Genomic DNA, 6729 nt, shown 5'->3' with positions numbered 1-6729 from the left:
ACTCGAGATGGAATTTCAGGATTAACTCACTTAGTAAACTGTCGCCCTGAAAGGTAAATTCAAAGTCCTTTTTTTTTTTTTTACTGTCTTTTGTTTACTTTTTAGTTATGAGTAAGAATGTGAAATGGAGACTTTAAGCAGCTTATAAAGCCAAAATATTTGTTGTTTGACCCCTTGCAGAAAAAGTTTGCTTATTTCCAAAAAAGTCAAAACCTGGCAGCATGTAGACTAAATGTGATCTACAAAATGGTTTTTTATTTTATCCAACAGTACTGTGTGTGTGTGTGTGTGTGTGTGTGTGTGTGTGTGTGTGTGTGTGAGTTTAGCACCAGAAGTCAATACCGGGTATATTTCTCTCTCCCTATCTCCCTATCCACCTTTTTTTTTTGAAACAGGGTTTCTTCACTGAACTTGGAGCTCACTGTTTCAGCTGTTGGTTGGCCTGTAACACACACACACACACACACACCCCATATCCACCTGTCTCTGCCTCATAGTGCTGAGGTTACAGATGCCTGCTGGGGATCTGAACTCAGGTCCAAAGGCATGCAAGTACTCTAACCACTGAGTCATGTCCTTAGCCCTATTTTAAATTTAAATTAGTCACTAACATATTCAGGCTATATAGTGTCTCATTAAAATTGAGATTTTCAGCTTCTTTTGGAAATCAAATGATTTAACAAGCCTATTGGCAACAAATCAGGAGAGGAGAATGGAACTAACTACAAGACTGTGAAGTAGTGAGTGCATTCTCCAGAGGAGCACCAGCATGGAGCACTTCCCTGACCACAGTTCATTCTCCCTTAAGTTCAAGTGACAAACTGACTTGAAATTGAGCGTTAGTTTCAAGGCCAGAAAGAACTCTTGTTGATAGTCTGCATTAAATTTGTAAATTAGCTCAAAAGAGAGCAACTTATCCAAGAGAAAAGGATGTTTTTCTATTTCTTTAAGTATTCCATGTTCTTCCAGTAATTTTGTCATTTTCCCTGTGTATTTTATGTTCCTAAAATGTATTTGGGGTATTTTATGTAGCACAAATCCTAATTGGTCTTAATAATAAAAACCCAGAACCAGATATCAGGGTGAAAGCTGAAAGATCAGAGAAGCAGAGCAGCCAGCCACTAGTTCTAACCTCTATGAAACCCTCAGCCTGAATGAGAGCTCCTATCTCTTCCTGCCTTATATTCCTTTCTCCGTCCAGCCTTATCATCTCAACCTCCCTAGTGCTGGGATTAAAGGTGTGTGCCACCACTGCCTGGCCTCTATGGCTAACTAGTGGCTGGCTTTGCCCTCTGATCATCAGACAAGCTTTATTTATTAAATCATACACAAAATATCACCACAATTTTAATTTTTTGTTTCCTTCTACAAGGAGTTTTCTCTTGCATTTTATCTTTTACCTGGTATTACTTACATACCTAAAGGTGGTTGTTTTTGCATATTAACCTAATTTTGTTAATTTTTGTGGTTGTAAGGATTGAACCTGAGGGCTAGGCAATGTTCTGGCACTAAGCTCCACCTCAAGTCCCTGTGTGGAAGTTTATGCCTGCTGTGCTAGTTGAGATACTATTATCTAGTGCTGTATCTCAACAACACTCTGGGTAATGTATAAAGCAGAGAGTTTTATTCAGCTCATGGATCTAGAGGCTGGGAAGAAGCACAGTGCCAGCATCTTCTTGGCATCTGGTGAGGCCTTCTTGCTCCATAGAGAGAGAGGTGTGAATTCAGATGACAGTTTGATGCTACGTCCATTGAGTAAACTGCCATGAGCTCCCAACAATGGGTTCTTGGCCAGTTTTGCTATACTGGGCATGCATTTCTTCCTGTGGAATGGGCCTTAAATCCAAACGGAAAGGGATTGGCCGCTCCCATGGCGTCGGCGCTGTTATTGCACTTATGGATGTCAGCTCACAGGATTCACAACTGGGTACGACTGTCAATGGCTTTTCTTCCTCAGCAGCCTGCATAGCACCTTCTATCCAGGACTGTGAAGGCTAGCCAGCAGGGAGAAGCTTCCTGGTCAGTATCAGCTTGACTTCTTCATGTCCTATAACCATAGAAGAACATTTCTCAAATTTTTTTGTTTATTTATGTTTTGAGTATTTTTAGACAGAATGGCTATTGAATTGTCAAAGGTTTTTTTTTTTCCTGCATCTCTGTTCAGAAAATATGATCTTCTTAAATCCCCTGAGGTAAAGCGATATTAATATGTTTCTTACTGTGCAGCCTTTGTGTATTTCGCACAAAGTCTTCTTGGTTGCAGAGAGCTGTTTTCTCAATATGATGCTGGGCATATTTACAGTGTTCTTATGAAATATCTTTTGTAAATTTAGTACCATATTATACTCACTTCCTAAAAGATATTTGGACATTTTATCATCTCATGTGTTCCCAGCCAGTTTATACAATATTGGGAACATTTTGTCTTTGAAATATTCAACTGTAATTCCAAAATAACAAAAACAAAAGTGAGGTCACTCCATGTGTATTGCTAATACTGTTTGTCTTCCATTTAGAACATGCTCGACATCTTCAAATGTGAGCCCACAGTTTAGTTTACTTATTTACTTGCTCCCTCGTGTGTCTTTATGAAGATGTACTGTGATTTGCTGAGTCAAGATTGGTGGACATTTGGATTTCCTGGTATTTCAGACTACATTGAAAGAACCTTTCTAAACATATCTCTTGGCACATTTGTGGGAGTTCTGAGGATGAATTCCTTGACCAAAAAAAGTTCCTATTCATGAAGAATTAATCTTCTAAAAAGAGCATGAGAAAGACAAGGCAGAGCTGAATTTTATAGAAAGGAAGTGGAAAGGCTATGACTTTGAGGCCTTGAACATCTCCACAGAAAAACCATCTCCAACTAGTTTAAATAATTTTTTTGTTTGTTTAAAATCAGCTGGGAATCTTTTATCAAAACAGACTTGTGAACAATATTGTGTTTTAGTTAGATTTCACTAGTTGAGAAGTAAATTTGTGACATTCCTTGGCCATTAGGCTGAAGATTGGCACTCGGGTCACATCCTAAGTCTTTTCTGAACACACTCTAAAACACACCCCTTCCCGCAGCAGAGACTGTGGCTCATGCAGACAGGCTGAGGACTCTAAACTACACCTCTTCCCACGTGGAAACTGAGGCCCATGCAGAGAGGCTGAGTTGGTTTGCAAGCCTGGACTTGGAAGGCATCGTGTTTCTCATAACATTTTGAAAGGGAACTTTGGGAATTTTTTAAGTCATTTAAATTGCACAGACGTACATTTTTCAGTGCAGTTGTGGTTGTTAGCCTGCCTTTTGCCTGTGTTTGTTTCCCATGCTGGGCGAACTCTGGAGACCCACATCTGCCTGTTTCCCCCTAGCTTGGTGAGTTTCCATTAAAACTATTTGCTTTATTTAATTCTTAGGTCAACTGGAACAAATATTTTCCCTTTACAAATACTCCAGTAAAGTCATCTACATGGATTGAAATGGCTCATGTTCATTTGTTTCTTTTTAACAAACAAACAAAAAAGCATATTTTATAGCAGTGTTTTCTTTAATGGATCTAGAAGAGTAGCTTCCTTTTTGGAACTGTGTCAACATTTCGTGTAGTACGACTTCAGGGAATGCAGTATCTAGATACCACAGTTTTTTTGCTTAACCATGACCAAGTGTCCAAAGAGGTACTTCAGCTTTTGCAACAGATGGCCATCAGCAGTGACAGCTACAGTCCACTGCAGTGTTAACTGTATGATGAGATCATTCTCGGAATAAGACTGGAATGTTGGCACTACATATAATCTGAAGAGAAAGATGGCTTTCTCAGTATTCAACAGAAGCTCCCCAAGGGCATGCTCGTTTTCACCTCTTCATCCTTGGAGGCCCAGAACACCTCCCCCAGTATTTGACATGAAAGAACTACGTGATAATCTCCAGCCTCAAATGGCCTCACCATTGCCTATCAGCACTTTTATCGTAAATTATAATTGGCCTGATTCCAGGAGACTGTAAGGCAGCTGTTGCTTTTCAGGCGGCTTCTCCCTCAGTCCCCACAACTATGTCAAATGTTTACCACTTCGTCCCCCTCCTTACTCAGCCACACGTGCCTTGATTTTCTCCGTTAGGATTTTTGCTGTTGCTTTAATGGGAGCCCTTCCTGCACACCTGAACGTCCCGCTCTCCTTGCCACAGTCATTTTCCTATTCAGGCAAACGCCGCAGTTGCCGGTGACATACCCACTGTGTGCTGGGAGTGATGCTTCACATCTGTCCTCTTCCTACTCTCTGACTCCTGTGTTGCCTGGTTTTTCCTGACACATCTCCACAGTGTTTCACTCAACTCTGTTTTCCAGATAGGGAAAATGCAACCCCTTCCCGTGTGCCCTGTTACCCTAATGATCGGTGAAGTTATTCAAGACATTCCTTGTATACATTATCCACATGCATTTGATGCTTTTCCTCCACTATTGGAAATGTTTGACATTCATTTAATGGCCCGTCTCTGTTAAACATTTCATTAGATGCTGATGACACACAGGTAAATGAGCAGGTAAAAGGGCAGTCTGAAGTATAAAGGGATCTGCTGAGATGGCTCAGTGGGTAGAGGAACCTAGGCCAAGCCAGATGACCTGACCTTGACCCCTAGGACCCACGTGGCTGAGGAAGAGAACCAACTCCTGAAAGTTGTCCTCTGACCTCCCTATGTGTACTGTGGCATGTATGTACCCACATATGTGTATACACAACAAATAAATGTCTTTCCAAAGTTTAAAAGATGAAGGAAGCCAGGGAGGGCTTGTTGTGGCATTGTTGAGTGAGCAACACTCATAAAGCTAGACCCATCTGTAAGGGTCTGGGTCTCCAGAGACAGCATTAACCCTGAGTAAGACCACCTTTGGAAGTTACTGCCTGTTCTCCTCCTAGTACTTGGGACTTACTTAGAAAAACCGTAACCTTTCTTTGTAAATTTCATGTGTATGCTGTATATCATTTCCCCCTTTCTTCACCCTCTCCCATGTCCCCCTCCTCAAATTTATGTCCTATTTTTTAAAATTGTGTGTTCATGTATACACACACACACACACACACACACATATATTATATGTAACTCAGGCAAATATAAAATAATATGATTCCCTGTGGTTTTTCAAAGACCCTTAGTGTCACTTACTCTTCTTCCCTCTCTCTTCCTCTGTATTGTCCTAGTCCACGCCCTCCCCCATGAGAGCCCCTCCATTTTTCCCAGTTTCCCCCTGGTATCACCTCTGCCCTGCTTTTCCCTCCCAAGCTCACCATCCTCACGTTCTTTAGTCTCTCCTGGATTCTGTGGTCCTCTATGTAGTGTACTCACATCTGAAGATTCAGAGTGAGGAGCCACAGATGAGAAAACATGGGATGTTTGTCCTTCTGGGTCTGGGTTTCCTCATATTTACTGGATCCATTGATTTCTCTGAGATTTTCACAAGTTCCTTTTCCTTTACAGCTGAATAGTATTCATGGTGTGTATGTCCACACTTTCATTACCAGTTGAAGGGCATTTAGTTGTTTCTCTTTCCTAGATGTTGTGAATGGAGCTGCAATGGACACAGCTGAGCAAGTGTCTATGGAGTTGGATGTTGAGTCCTTTGGGCATATGCCAAGGAGTGGTATCGATGGGTCATATGGAAGACTTAATTTTAGCTTTTTGAGAATTCTCCACACTGATTTCCAGAGTGGCTCCACCAGTTTGCAATTCCACCAGAGGGAATGAGAGTTTCCGTTTCTCCACATCCTCACTAGAATTTATTGCAGAAACCACTCCTTTTAAACAAGTATAACAACTTTAAATAGCAAAATAGACACACATAAAGTAAGTTATTATTGCTCAAAATTTCTACAAGCCATATGCTGTATTTTTAATGAAGGGAAAACAAATATATGCATGGTTATAATTACTAGTCTGCTGACAAGAAAAAGCTAGAAGGTTGCACAAGAAAATTACCAACAGGGTGTGTGTGTTGGGGGGGGGGGGTTGACACTGTTTGTTTGAAAGCTAAATTATAATGCAGAAATTTTAGGGATACTTGCGTCTTCTGACCCCAGCTCTCCCATGTCCCCATCCTCCGCAGCGTTGAGCAGTTACGTTAGCTCCATCCCTTCCAAGGAAATCATTAGTATGCCAGTATGTTTTCTGTGCCCTTTGCAGGCAGCCCTTCTGTTGAAACTCACCCCTTTCAGGTCCGCTCCAGTCCAGTACCCTCTGAGGGGCCCTCTGCGATAGTGCCCGCTCACAGCGACCTGCCTGAGGCTGTCATCTGGCAGTAGTCAGACTTCAATGGGCTCTGCATGTTCCTGTTGGGATGTCTTGTAGCCATTAGCTTTCCAGAGCCTTCATCCTTGTTTTGTCTGCAAAGAAGGCCTCCGTGGTCCTGAGTCAGCTGCTTAGGAGGGTGATTGCTGACGTGATGAGAGCTCTCATGGAAAACTACACAGTGAGCTGTCGGAATGCTCCCCCACTTCCTGGAAAATGTTCCTCAAGTCTGCGAAATACGTGGAGTTAAGTAAAAGTAGGATTGGCCTAAGTCCCGGCTCTAAATAGGAGTTTGGGTAAATTACTTAACACCCCAAGTCTTCATGCGCCCCCCCCCCCCTTTTAAAGGCACGTAAAAAACGGTTTCAGAGATGTTGAGAGTGTTTGGAGAGTTAAGCAAAAAATGTGGACCCAACAACTGACACTGTTGTCTAGCACAGAGGCTGTGATCAGCAGAGAGC

At 41.9% G+C, this 6729-nt stretch overlaps 1 long non-coding RNA gene across 1 annotated transcript; it reads right to left on the bottom strand.

Moving 5' to 3' along the window:
- Positions 1-1609: 1609 nt before the first annotated feature.
- On the bottom strand, positions 1610-6491 carry LOC128106394 (uncharacterized). Its single transcript, XR_008216690.1, has 2 exons — positions 6187-6491; positions 1610-2047 (listed from the first exon to the last, which is right to left on the bottom strand). It is a non-coding gene; the product is annotated as an uncharacterized LOC128106394 (long non-coding RNA).
- Between the last annotated feature and the right edge of the window lie 238 nt (positions 6492-6729).

This window comes from Peromyscus californicus, unplaced genomic scaffold (assembly GCF_007827085.1).
Source record: "Peromyscus californicus insignis strain IS unplaced genomic scaffold, ASM782708v3 Scaffold_9__1_contigs__length_137607984, whole genome shotgun sequence".
Lineage (NCBI taxonomy): Eukaryota > Metazoa > Chordata > Mammalia > Rodentia > Cricetidae > Peromyscus > Peromyscus californicus.
This window is presented reverse-complemented; position numbering and strand designations above follow the sequence as displayed.